Below are 14021 nucleotides of genomic sequence, written 5' to 3'. Positions count from 1 at the left end.
AATCGTAATCACATTTGCTAATAATAACACACAAATACGTCATCACGTCTGCTGACGTCATTAAATTTAGTAAATCCGAATTACTAGCAAATTATTATTATGCTGCAATGCACATTTTGATAGCAAATATAATTATTTGGCTAATAGACCCGAATGTGCTTCGCAATGTTATTCTTTGCCTCGTTGATCTAGTAGTAACCTTACAGGCAGCCGATTTTGAGGTTCAAATCCTAGTAATATTTAATAATGTCCAACGGAAAGTACGCGAAGCCGTTGGTCCTACCAACTTGTCTGAGAGTTTCGTAATTATTTAATAATAATCAGTTTTGTCGAACACTGTATTTAATAGAAAAAGATTAGATTTATTTGTAATTATAAGATTCTTGATATCATCCTGATCGCCTGATTAGCCAACGGTGGTCAATTTCAAAGGAGACTAACCAACTACACAGGACACACTATAGAGCACAAGTATGTACTATACTTGTGCTCTATAGTGTAGAAAAACACAAGCGCTCACGGTTGCTTCGCCCTTATAATCCAATAGTACAGCAAATCGGACTCGACCAGAAAGAGTTCAGACACAGATCCATGACTTTACGTGATTTCCGAGGCATGGGAGCGTACACTCTTCCAATATTCAGACTTCGAGCTGATCCTGATTTTTTTAAAAATCTTAATAGATTTTTATCGACCGAACATAGAGTTTGAAATCAGGTCTTCTGGATCTGCGGATTTACATCTAGCCCCTAGACTTTAAGGCAGTCATGATTGCTTTTAAACCATCTTGAAATATAAAAAAACAATATCACGTAGCAAAATAAGTTTAAATAGACAACTTACTCCCTACAAAGGCACTGGATGTTAATAATAGTCTAAATATAAGAACTGCTAAGATACTGACACAAGTGCTTATACAATAAACGCTCTTGAAGTTAATACTGTAATTGCTATTTTCGGATACATTTCGCAAACCAACCCTATCTGTATTTTGGAGGTTACTAAGTTATTTGGACATATGCCAGAACCCTTACCATATGTCTGATAAAACTATTCCTAAAATAGATTAAAATCGAGTCAGTGTTCTTAATATTTTATGGTGAAAAAATAACCCTATAATTACTGGTTCCTGTAAATTTTAAGCTGTCGCAATGTATATTATTGAATTTATATTTGATATTCGTGTTTCGACCGCGATCTAACTTACACCAATTTTTATTATTAATTTACCTGACGTTTTGAGTTACATCTAGTCACAAGTTGAATGAACTCACTGCAATTTCCTGTTTAGGCATTCCGTCAAAATTTTTTATATTGACTTTATAATTTTACTCAACGAGTATACAACGAAGTTTCTTTTCAAATAATTAGCAGTTAAGAAGCCGATGGCAACTTTTGTAATGCATAATTTAAAGTTGAAACTATGGTAGGGGTCACTGACTCGACGTTTTTCTAAGAAATTAATTTTATTTTCATTAAACAATTTTAGTTGTGTCAAAACTTGTATCAGCCAATTTCATCTTGTTATATTATTTGTTGAAATTCGAAAATTGTTTTAGAGACGCGATATTAAGCTATATTGTGAAACTTTTATTTTGTGTAAAATATCACGTCCAACGTTATTTTACGATATTAAACAGAATAAATTATTATTTATCGGCAATAAGGTAAGCTGGTCTCAAACAATCATTCGTGCAACCAACCGTTGAAAGTACAATGATGATCATGAACCTTTACTAATAGAAGCCACTCAGATCTGTGCCTTCAACTTTGCGTAGACTTTCAACCAATTATTCTCCACCAAACATGGTAAATGTTTCGACTATAGTAGTTAAATATTTCTTAGAGTACTAAGAGTAGGTAACTTACATCAGCTTAAACATACAATTAAAAAAAATGAATTTAAATAAAAAAAATATTAACAGCCCGTAAATTTCCTACTGCGGGGCAAAGGCCTCCTCTCCTTTTTGAGTAGAAGGTTTGGAGCATATTCCACCACGTTGCTCCAATGCGGGTTGGTGGAATACACATGTGGCGGAATTTCGTTGAAATTAGACACATGCAGGTTTCCTCACGATGTTTTCCTTCACCGCCGAGCACGAGATGAATTATAAACACAAATTAAGCACATGAAAATTCAGTGATGCTTGCCTGGGTTTGAACCCGCAAACATCGATTAAGATGCACGCGTTCTAACTACTAAAATCTATAAAGTTCCTGTAGGTAAATTTCTAAATAGTATGAAAGAAAAAAATTGATGACACTTCGGAGTGCACGATTCAATATGTTATGTCTAATTGACACATATCTCATATAAAACGATTCAATTCTGTCACAAGTACTAAGTCGTACGCGCTCATTGATACGGGCATAACCGAGTTGCTTAAATTAAGTGCCTTTTCAATTAATTTCTTGCTCGACAGCGAAGGACGAACGTGAGAAAATCTGCATGTGTCGAAATAATCTTAAACCCCTTGTTCTTTCTTTATACAAAGGAAAAAGTTTTCTCTAGGAATGTTTTTTAAGTATAATCCATAAGCGTCTATCGTGGAAATATTAATATCTCTGTATATAGTTGGAAGATGGCCAGAATACTTGGGAAGTATAACTGTTGACGCTTTTATTGTTATCTCAAAATGTTAAGAACTAAGCGTTTGGAAAACTTTTATTATAAAACGTGCAATTTTCGTTTATGATAATTATTTTTCTTTAAATGTCTGTTCTTGAGGAATTTTTAGGGTTGTGAAAATTAAGGTTGTATAGTCTGCGGACCTTATATTCTAAGAGCTTATTCCGTCGGTTTTTATTATCAAATATTACACACACTTTTAAAATCGCCATTGCCAAACATGAGAATGAAACTGTATTCTCTTGGACTTGAAAAGACACTGTTTTCCTTACCATTCGAATGTTAATACTAATTATGCAAAGGAGTAACTTGCACAAAGTCACCTATACACGGGCAAACACCATCCTATATCGGAAGGAGACCTGCACGTTTTGAATAGAATTGTATTGCATTTTAATAAACTCCAATCCTACTCCGATGACAAGGGTCCTTGGCAAATTTGGTACATATAATTATAACAAACTTCAATTTACGTATACACAAAATACACTAATAGCGGGTTCACTTGATTTGAATTTTGTTGACCAATAAATATTATGTTTATCAACAAAACGTCGAACCCAAATAAAAATTCAAAAAACTAGCTGATACATTCATATTATTTATATTGATATCATTTCATGTGATATCATCAAAACCTCTATGGTTTTACTGCTTTGATAGAAAAATAGTCAACTTAGATGCAAATCCACGGAATTTCATTATCTATATAGAAATCCTTTCCAATGAAATATCTTCCAACGATCACACGCAAAAACCTAAGGAACTTTTTTAATTCAGCAAACAGCCCCATTCGTTCTGGTAAAAATGTTATCCATACATTGTGAGAGTCGATATTGAACGGAATCTTTGCACTTAGAAGATTAACAAACGAAATCACTGCGGTCAGCGGGAATACAAATAGTGAATGCAAATAAAAACCTCGCTGATTCCAAATTAGGTTTTCTGTTGAAGCACTTAGACCTTGGAACAATGGTGTAAAAACGTTTGTATATGTTGTATAACACTTCGTTTTAATGTCTCTGTTACTGTAAAAGCTCTAACTACGGTAAATCCTAAGATTTTCCAGTAAAATCTAAGATTTACCAATGCTTAAAGGTAATTGCCCAAAACGGTTATAACTAACCTAACCTATTTTAATTATTTTCATTTCGGATATTATTTTATAACACGTTATGACATGATTTTTTTCAACGTTTACCGTACCTTGAATGTAAATCCTGAGATTTACTAAGTGAATGGTGGCAAAAGTTCGAATCGCAAACCGTTTTGGGCATTTACCATTAAGAATTGGTAAATCTTAGGTTCTACTGGAAAATCTTAGTATTTACCGTAGTTTGAGCTTTTACAGTAACATCTCCACTTGTGACAGACTGGCTGGTTAATGATTCGCCCAGAGAATCATAATTGAAATTCGACAAGAAAACACAGCTAGCATTCTTGCCACCATTCCACACGGTCATCATTAGTACAGTAACTAATTTAATTTAGTTTTTCATATTATATTTTTAAGTACGTAAATAATTCGTATGTAAATAAAAGTGATTAATATACGCTTTGTAAAATTTTCGTCTAGTTTATCAGTACTATTCTGTAATAGCTCACTTCGTAACTTACACGCGGATTTGTTCAAACTGACTCACGAGAATAAATCTGTAAAGTTAGGGTTAATTTGATGGGTATATCCTTTAAAATACCGAGACGACCCCGTGGTTAGAGAATGTGATTCTTAACAGATTGCGAGTTCACACCCAAGCAAGTATAACTAAATATTTATGTTATAATTCGTATCGTATTGATCCTTCACGTGTCAAATGAAATTCTACAACATGTCTCTCCACGTACGTTCCTATGCACGTACGTGGTGATACATGGTGCTGCAATAACCTAGAAATAATCTTCTTCTCAAGATAAGTAGGCTTTTGCCCCACAGGTAACAGGAGGTAGCAGGTAACTTTTCAGGTTACTTTATTATAGTTACTTTAGTTAGTTATTATAGCCCCAGTTACGAGTTTGTTTTTACAAAATAGATCCACCCATAATCCAGAACGTAAATGACATTTTACGTGATTTAAAAGGATATTTTTAATTCCATAATTTTACAGAATACGCAAGAGGCAGTCAATTAAACATAATTCCTTTACAAACGGAGGCAATTCTCAGTCCTAACAAGCCCGCCGTTTTGTTGTTTTAGCATTTTCTTAAGTTTGGCAAATATTTGATCTAAATTTTTAATTTTATTGTTATTAGATTTCTTTTCATTTAGCTATCTTGTTTTGTTTATGTCGAACTAAAAAAATTACCTAATTATTTTTTTTATATTCAGACCAAATATCAACCCATGAATCAAAATATCAACTTGCATCTTAATTCTGTAATGTGGTACATTCGGAAAAATGTCGATGATAAAATTTTCTTGACAAATTTCAACAAAAGCAATCATTCACAAGAAACTATAGCTGGTCATGTACATTAAACACCTGTTTACTTTGTATTTTTTATGATGTCAGCGAATTCGGAAAGAAAAAGGTTTGGTTTTGGTTCGCCCACGCTCATCATCATAAGAAGAATTAAAGGCACAATTTAAGCACGTGAGCATTCAGAGGTGCTCATCTGAGCATGAACCCGCAATCTCTTAATCACATTCCAATTTTTATTCCATTAGAAGACTGAGTTATCCAGTGCAAACAAGCACAAGAGACAAAAAAGATCTAATTTCCCAAGGTTGACGATACAAGGAATGGTTAATATTTCCTGCCAATATCTTTGGGTGATCGTGGTCATATATTACCGACTACCTTTATTGTAAATAAAAAAAAGAACTTCTGACGGAACAGACCCCTAAAAGAAAAGCATTCCATATTAATACACATAAAATAACGAAATACACTGAAACAAATGTATCAAAACTTCGACCTCCATTTGTCTCAAGGGACGGCCCCGAATATAAGTCAATCTTTCGTCCCATTAATTACGGTGTCCTATTTTATCGTTTGTACAAAGTTAATATGATATTTGATCTCGTCTCTTCCCTTACCAATATCCTTAATAAGATTAAATGATATTAGTTTTTGTATGTCAAAGAATGAGAATGTGATCTTGAGGCCAGGATTTTTGACATTTTTAGGCCGGTTATGTCAGGGTCGTGTTTTTAATAAGTTAAGGTTAGTTCTGTATATCAAAATCAAAATGTACTTTATTCAAGTAGGCCTTTAAAAGCACTTTTGAATGTACAGTTAATAAAGTATATTAAGTGAAGCTATCACCGGTTCGGAATGCAGATTCTACCGAGAATAACCGGCAAGAAGCTCAGTAGTTATTTTCTTCAACATATAGAAATACAAATTCATGTTAGTTAAATACACTTATAAACCTATGTATATAATACATCCTGTCTGGAAGTCAACAAGTATTAACTCCACGCTTTTTTTACATCTATATAATCTTGTATTGAATATTCATTTGTTAAAAAATATCAATGTATTTTTTTACAAATGATTTACATTTATAAATTGGCAAAGGAGATGGTTTGGAGCATGCTGCTCCAATGCCAGTTGGTGAATACACATGTGGCAGAATTTCGTTGAAATTAAATGAATTATAAATACAAATGAAGCACATAAAAATTCAGTGGTGCTAGCCTGGGTTTGAACCCGCAATCATTGGTTAAGGTGCACGCGTTCTAACCACTGGGCCATCTTGGCTCTTGATTGAATATGACGCGTAAAATACTAGATCATGAAAAGAAAGAATAAGATAACGATTATTCATATTATTTATAGTTATAATTAATTGTTATTGATGATAACAGGAAAATTCAGCACACATTTTTTAAGCAATTGTTTGTTTATTTTTAGTAGGGCTTTGTGCAAGCCCGTCTGGGTACGTATCGACAGAACTCAGTATTGTTGTTTTCCGGTTAGAAGGGCGAGTGAGCCAGTGTAACTACAGGCACAAGAGACATAACATCTCAGTTCCCATGGTTGATGGCACATTGGCGATGTTAGGAATGGTCAATATTTCTTACAGCGCCATTGTCTATGGGCGGTAGTGACCGCTTACCATCACGTGCCCCATAAGCTCGTCCGCCAACCTAGACCATACAAAATTGCTTTATTTATCAGTTCTAATAGAGTTAAATTTGTACGTCATACATCGTCTTCAGGTGTTTATAACAATTTAATTCTTGTTACAAATAAGTTTATACTTGCCTACTCTTTGCGAATTTATGTTATGTTTTCTTTAAGAATTTGATATGGTATCTTCCCTGTTAAATTTTAAACAAATAAATCTTTAAACAATGTTAATTATTAATACATAAGACATTTTTTCACTAGAAGCTTCCAATACTATTTGTAAAGAAGTTACTATCAAGAAATTACCCATATCGAAACTGAGTCGGTCACTCAGAGGGATGGTCCGTACTATTCCTCCGCAGTAAGCATATAACTCAACCGAGACTTTAGTGTTTAATTACGTGAGGAATTTACGAGAAATACAAATGGCAGTACCCAGGACAAAGCCGAGTTGGTTACAAGCGTGAATTTATGTACTCTCGATGTACAATCGGTAACAATAATATGTGCAAAAATTTAAAGAAAATATAACGCAATTGAGAACTGTTTGTGTAGTAAGTGAGTGAGTTGAACATTATTGATTTTTTTTTATAGTTCATATTATTTAATTGAATACCTGATAGACATGTCTCTCATGCTCCAAACATAAATATAAAATTATAGAGGCAGTAGAATAACTTATAAATGGAAAATACTGAATAAGCCACCTGATGGTAAGTGGTCATCATTGCCCATAGACATCGGTACTTCAAGAAAGAAAAACGTATTATACGTTTCTCATAATACCAATCTTGTAAACTAAGATGTTATGTCCCTTGTGCCTGTAGTTACACTGGCTCACTCACCCCTCAAACCGGAACACATCAATACTAAGTATAATATTTGGCGTTAGGATAAATGATGAGCGGGTGGTACCTACCCAGCGGGCTTGATCGAAATACTCTACCACCAAGTATAGGTGAACGTGGCTAACGCTTTGCAACCAAGTAAATTTATTTATACAATATAATTGTTAAAGTCTCAGATATTTAACTATCAATTCGAACTAAAAAATATTTTTTCTACGGATATCTCGTTAATTAAAATAATATTATATAATTTTTATATATCACGCCTTACATTGGCCATGTATGATCTTAATCTCTTGCGGGGAAAAACGAATTGCAAAGCTAGTATTCAAAAATCAAACATGCTTGAATAACAATAATTATATTTAACGTAGAACTAATTTTATGTGGACCATTTTTAAAGTAACTTTCTTAAAAAAATAACCACTCATTTTATATCAATTAAATATCTTCATATATAAATACGCTTCTGACTGTACGCGACGTAATTAGTGCTAGTACTTCAGTGTCAGACTATAGTCTAAATAATACCGCGCAAGCATTACTACTAAAGAAGATAATAAAAAATAATATTCTCTCATGAAGAGAATTCTAGAATATTCTACAGTTTTTATTTTTTTTAATTTCATTTTTCAAATTCAATTTACTTTATTTTATAGACGCATTACACATACTTATTGATAGAGAAAATTAACTACCACGGGTTCAGAAAATAAATTACCCTTTATTTTGAAGACTAGATAGGACACTGTAGATACTTGGTGGTAGGGCTTTGTGCAAGCCCGTCTGGGTAGGTACCACCCACTCATCAGATATTCTACAGCCAAACCGCAGTACTCAACATTGTTGTGTTCCGGTTTAAAGGGTGAGTGAGCCAATGTAACTACAGGCACAAGGGATGTAACATCTTAGTTCTCAAGGTTGGTGGCGCATTGCTGATGTAAGGAATGGTTAATATTTCTTACAACGCCATTATCTATGAGCGGTGGTGACCACTTACCATCAGGTGACCCATTAGCTCGTCCGCCTACGGATATCATAAAAAAAAACATTGTGCTAGCCTGTGTAGGTTTTAAAGAAAGGTTAATATTTGTTACAGTAGTGACCACTTACAATTACGTGGTTTATATGTAATCGATATATTTTAAATTATAAATAAAATGGACTGAACGATAATGGTCGCAATTGACTGACGTAGGAATATATAGGTTTGATGCAGTTCATTTAAGAAACATCACCAACTCTTAAACAGTTTTACATTTATAAAACTTTGGTATAAACATTCAATAAAATTTTATGTTTTTATAAATTATAGCCGCCGTTTTTTATAAATTAAAGCCGAGATGGCCCAGTGGTTAGAACGCGTGCATCCTAACCGATGATTTCGGGCTCAAACCAGACAAGTACCATTGAATTTCATGTGCTTAATTTGTGTTTATAATTTATCTCGTGCTCGGCGGTGAAGGAAAACATCGTGAGGAAACCTGCATGTATCTTATTTCAACGAAATTCTGCCACATGTGTATTCCACCAACCCGCATTGGAGCAGTGAAATATGCTCCAAACCATCTCCTCTAAGGGAGAGGAGGCCTTAGCCCAGCAGTGGGAATTTTACAGGCTGCTAACGTAATGTAATCAATTATAGACGTAGTAGATTAAAAATGTGGAATAAAGCAACTGTTTTACCTGTAATATTGTAATGAGAACCAAAGCAATGAAAGCGTTGTATACAGATTACAATCACATGGTCAATGAAAGGAAAGAAAAGCTAAAGCGCCAGAATGGTACTGTTGGGAAATGAGGTTTAAAGTTAAGTTAGTAAACCTTATTTCCCAAAAGTACCATTTCGGTACTTTAATCTTTCTTCCTTTCTACTGACGACATTATTTTTAGTTAATTACATTGGCAATAAAAGAAAGACATTTCGCAGACGTTGCAATTTACCGCGTTTATTCAAATTATTTTTTTTGTTAGTTTTTTTTATGGCATAGGTAGGCGGAGGGGCAAATGGGTCACCTGATGGTAGGTGGTTATGACTGGCCATAGATATTGGCACTGTAAAAAAATCTTACATTGCTAATACGCCACCGAATTCAGGAACTAAGATGTTACGTCATGTCTGTAGTTATACTGGCTCACTCACCATTCAAAGCGGAACACAACAATACTAAGTATTGCGGCTTAGCCAGGCGAGCTTTCAGGAAGTCCTACCACAAAGTATAACTGTATTTAAAAAGCACTTATTTCTTATTGATTTTCTGAGTACGCCAAAAATTTTCAGTGCGATGTCCTTTGGTACCAGTGTTGTTCTTATTGTGATTATATGTTATAAGTTTTGCTATGGTTAATACTCGTATATATTGTTATTCGGCAATAAACTAACAAGCAATTGAACGTGTTTTTCTATTATCCACAAACATGTCACTTATCATATAAATATTATAAGAAATAATAAAATTAAGTGAGTTGCGATTGTTAATTTATCGTGAAAAATTAGACTTACACTCTCGCTTCACTTTCAAGATTTGCAAGCAATATTTAATTTTGCAATATTTGAAAGTAAGACTTCATACATTTGATTATTTGCTTTCCTATTATAAATTGCCAAGACTGGCGAATGGTTAGAACGAGAATGTATCTTGACCGATGATTGAGGGGTCCACCAGAGGCAAGCATCACTGAATTCCCATGTGGTTAATTTGTGCATCTAATTCATCTCGTGCCCGGTGGCGAAGGAAAACATTTTCTTTTTCTCTGACCCACTAAAATCATTGCGATGGCTGCCTTCGACACGTGTCAGAGAGGCTGCGGTATAATGTCGATACATATAACGCATCAGTGGCCCTTACCATGTTGTATACTGCTTGTGGCTTGGTACAGTTCTCCTCAGGGGACGAAGATAACCTCCCAGAATCCGTAATCCTCGCTAGTGCCTTTGGCAGCACGAGGCCACCACCTCACTTATCCGCGGCATCAGGATCACGCCCTGTCCTTTAAGCGCCGGGGTGTGGGGTCAGCCAGTGTATCCCATGTTGTGATACCCATTACATTACATTAAAAATGGAATATATATTCGTAATATTAAATTTGTAATTCGAATCAACCACGAGTCAAACTATGCTTCAATTTCCATTCAATCAATCTAACATATTATGAATATGTAATTGATCGTGACTTCATTAACTGTTTAGACACGATGTGTCCCATCAATCAAAACGTCGTCGGATGTCGGCTTCGGATGCTTACTAATTAATTATTGTATTTTGTGACATTTTGTCTCTCAATTACTCAGTGTGTGGTATCGTCTATAACTTATAAATTGTATAGTACTTTGCTTTAGATTGTCCAATATCCAGTTGTTAGAACACGTGAATCTTTAACAACGATTGAGGTTCAAAGTCTTAATGTATGTATTGTTGTTTTCTTGATAATTCATCTCGTGCTTTTCGTGAAGCATACCATCGTGAAAAATCTACATGCGTCGAATAAAATTCTATCACATCTACTCGTTGACTTTAGTGCAACAGTGAGTTTACGTGTTGCGATAGAAACTCCATGCGATCGTACTTAAGGACGTCAATATTTTGGAAAGATGTTCTTTTACGCGGCTTGCAGTAGAGTGAACTAGCAGAAATCGTGACGTGAGGAGGCGTAATGCCTCCTCCATATCTTTCACTCTCTGTCTCACTTTCTACTGTATATTATAAGATATTATGAAAACTCATTTTAAGTTTTATTTTAATTGTCATTTAATTATTCTAAACTTTGTTAATTTAATTTATTGTGTTAGTTATTTAACATATAAAGAAAGCGACTTCAATACGACCGAGTGTCCGCATGTTTCGATTTTTTGTTATTAAATTCTTTATTTTAATTTTATAGCATAAGATAAGTGCACTAAGTATTTAATTGTTGACATATGCGTCTTCGTACTTGTAAAATATAGTCTGTAATTCATTGACAAATATGTCTTCTATATTGTTATATTATATAGGTAACATATATATACATGTTAACTTTATATCTGCAATGTTTGTTTGTCCTATAAATATTTTCTTATTCTTACATAAACTAGGAATCAATGACTCGTCTCCGAAACTATAAATCCGATTGGCTTGAAATTTAAGTAGTCTTTTTGTGACGAAAACGCTCTAAACATTGATTTCATCGCACAATCTACATTCTCAAGTCCAACAGTGGGACATCAATAGGCAGTCAAGTCTATACTGGGATAAAATTAAATTATCTGAATATCCAAGCCATGGCTTGGCGTTAGTTAATAAGTCCATTGTTTCAGCTGTTGAATAGCTTAATCAGAAACGACAATAGAACCGATACGTGCACTGCTTTGAGCTCAGAGCTAGCAAATACACTAAATGGACAAGTTATAATGAAAATCATTGGCTGATACATTGTGCAAGAACGTCTCTGGAATTGTACTTGTATTTGTCTTATTATTTTGTAAATTTGGCTTTAATTTTCAATGTCAATATATTCTCAATAAAATCACTTAGACATTGACGCTGTAAGAAATATTAAGAATACCGCTTCGTATTCGTTTTTGTTGCTTAACTTTAATATCATGCACGATATCTGCCTTTGGTTCCATTAATCTGAGATTGATAATCTCTTGCAATCAGTTAACTGAATTTTTTATAATAACAGTGTACTTTTAATCCGTACTCTAGGCTATTAACAGTTCTAAAAATCTAATACTAAGGCTATAAGTAGTATTGCTAAGTAACGCTATACAAGGGAAATATAATGTAGAGACAAACAAATCGAGCAAAGATAGAGAAACAGTTCGTGGCATCAGAGAAGCAGTAATATAGCAGAGCTGTTAACATAATATATCATGGAATAAATTTTGGATTTTTGGATTGGCAATAGGAATATTTATTATTCCATGAAAACATTGATAATCTTTTCATGGAATAATAATTTATATAGATTTGACGACTTGCGTGGTCGAGTAGTGTGTATACCGGTTTTAATGGGTACGCCACTCCGAGGTCCCGGGTTCGATTCCCGGCCGAGTCGATGTAAAAAAAGTTCATTAGTTTTCTATGTTGTCTTGGGTCTAGGTGTTTGGGGTACCGTCGTTACTTCTGATTTTCATAACACAAGTGCTTAAGCTTCTTAAATTGGGATTGTATGTGATGATGTCCAATATTTATATTTTTTGAAAACCATCACATTCATTACGTACATCATATGTTAAGGACTAAACCAAATCGTCAAAATAGTTAATTGCGTAGTTGAGAAAAGCGGATTGCTAGTATCGCATAAACCTAATCCGAAACGGTATAAAGCTAGCAAGGAATGAAATTCAATGCATTACAAAAGGACGGTATGTATTTTAGACTATTTGAATGTCTGAAGGCCTGGTATGTTCGATTCATTGTACAGAGCACTCGTGTATCGAGACTCGATTGTTAAGCAAATCGTTATCCTAACGAGATATCGATTTAAATCGAAAATTCCATCTTTTGCAACGAGTGATGTATAAGTATATATCCACTTATGTGTTTTCTAACTTTGCAATTATGTGTAATATGTTGTTTTGGTGAATTTGGTTAAAAATTTCCAGAGCCCAGTGATTAGAAAGCGTGAATTTTAAAGGAAAATTGCAGATACAAACCCCCATAAGTCAAAAATAATAATAATTCAACATAGAAGCATTACGCTAACATATTGATTGTCAAGAAAAAATCTATCATCTGTTCCGAAAGAAATACCTCAGGCCTTAGAAGAACCGGCGAAAGAAAATCCGCGGCACTATTCTTTTTTTTTTAATATTGTATTTACAATATAATATTTAATATTTCTATTTGAAACTGCGTGGAGGCGTTTCATTCCTAAGGTATCATCATCATCTAAAGAGTCACTCGTTTTAAAATATTATTTAAAACTTAAACCCAACTCAGATTTCAAGTGTGTGTCTTGTGTTCATATATGAGAATAATTGCTTATAGCACACCAAAAGGAAACCTAATAGGATTGGGCATTAATAACATCAAAATTTATTGAGATAATTATTATTAGATTTCACTTATTGTGTTGTTGTAAAATACACTATCGACCTGAAATTGTTGTAGAAAAATGCCAAAGAAACTTCAGACTAACTATCCACATTCATTTAAAGATTTCACACATTTTTAAGGCAATAACTTAAATAAGTAAATTAATTGATCGTTATCTCTAACAACAATAAAAAATGTAAAAATAATAACTTAAGCTAATCTAAGTTTAACATGTGTTAGAGAAAGGGAAGCTAGACAGACTGGCGCCGTAACGCGTTACGTATCGAAGCGGTTTACCCTCCAATAAGACGTGATCACTTTAAAACAAACTCTTGCTCATTCGACGTCTTTGAAATCGAATAAGTTTCAACTCAAAAAATGTATACTTGCCTGGGAGTATTTATGAACTTATTCTACATGAAACTTCCTTGCAGATAAATCGTAT

At 33.9% G+C, this 14021-nt stretch overlaps 1 protein-coding gene across 1 annotated transcript in view; it reads right to left on the bottom strand.

Moving 5' to 3' along the window:
* Positions 1–14021, bottom strand: part of LOC125071054 (nephrin-like) — a 115333-nt gene that overhangs the window by 32267 nt on the left and 69045 nt on the right. The window lies entirely within an intron of this gene.

The sequence above is a fragment of the Vanessa atalanta genome, chromosome 18 (genome assembly GCF_905147765.1).
Source record: "Vanessa atalanta chromosome 18, ilVanAtal1.2, whole genome shotgun sequence".
NCBI lineage: Eukaryota > Metazoa > Arthropoda > Insecta > Lepidoptera > Nymphalidae > Vanessa > Vanessa atalanta.
The sequence above is the reverse complement of the archived record's forward strand: the minus strand, read 5'-3'. Positions and strand labels throughout refer to the sequence as shown.